Source organism: Nestor notabilis, unplaced genomic scaffold (genome assembly GCF_000696875.1).
Source record: "Nestor notabilis isolate BGI_N333 unplaced genomic scaffold, ASM69687v1 scaffold19628, whole genome shotgun sequence".
NCBI classification, from domain to species: Eukaryota; Metazoa; Chordata; class Aves; order Psittaciformes; family Psittacidae; genus Nestor; species Nestor notabilis.
This window is the reverse complement of record NW_009938966.1, coordinates 6,065-6,433: the sequence shown is the minus strand read 5'-3', so window position 1 is coordinate 6,433 and position 369 is coordinate 6,065.

Here is a 369-nt window from a genome sequence, read left to right as displayed (position 1 = left end):
GAGGGGGGGGGCGCGGTGGAGAACCAGCCCTTGTGCCTTAAGAGGGTGTTGCTGAGGTGACCACAGCGTAGCTCTATACCATACATCCTGAACTGCATGGAAGGCTGCTGGAAATGGGATCATGCTCCCAGCTAGTCCTGGCAGTTCTGTAGTGGGTGGGTTGTGGGCAAGTTCCTGGGGTATAAAGAGTGAAGGAGGGCACAGGGTGAGACCACACTTCTCAAGCATAGCCTCCAAGCAGGAGTACTTTTCTTTGGCAAACTTAACCTAGTTGTTTTTCAGACCTGTTTTGTTCCTGTCTCTGGGGCACTCTGTAGAAGGGAGCGCTGCAAGGAAAAGGTTTTCCATGTATTTGCTGTAACCTGGCTA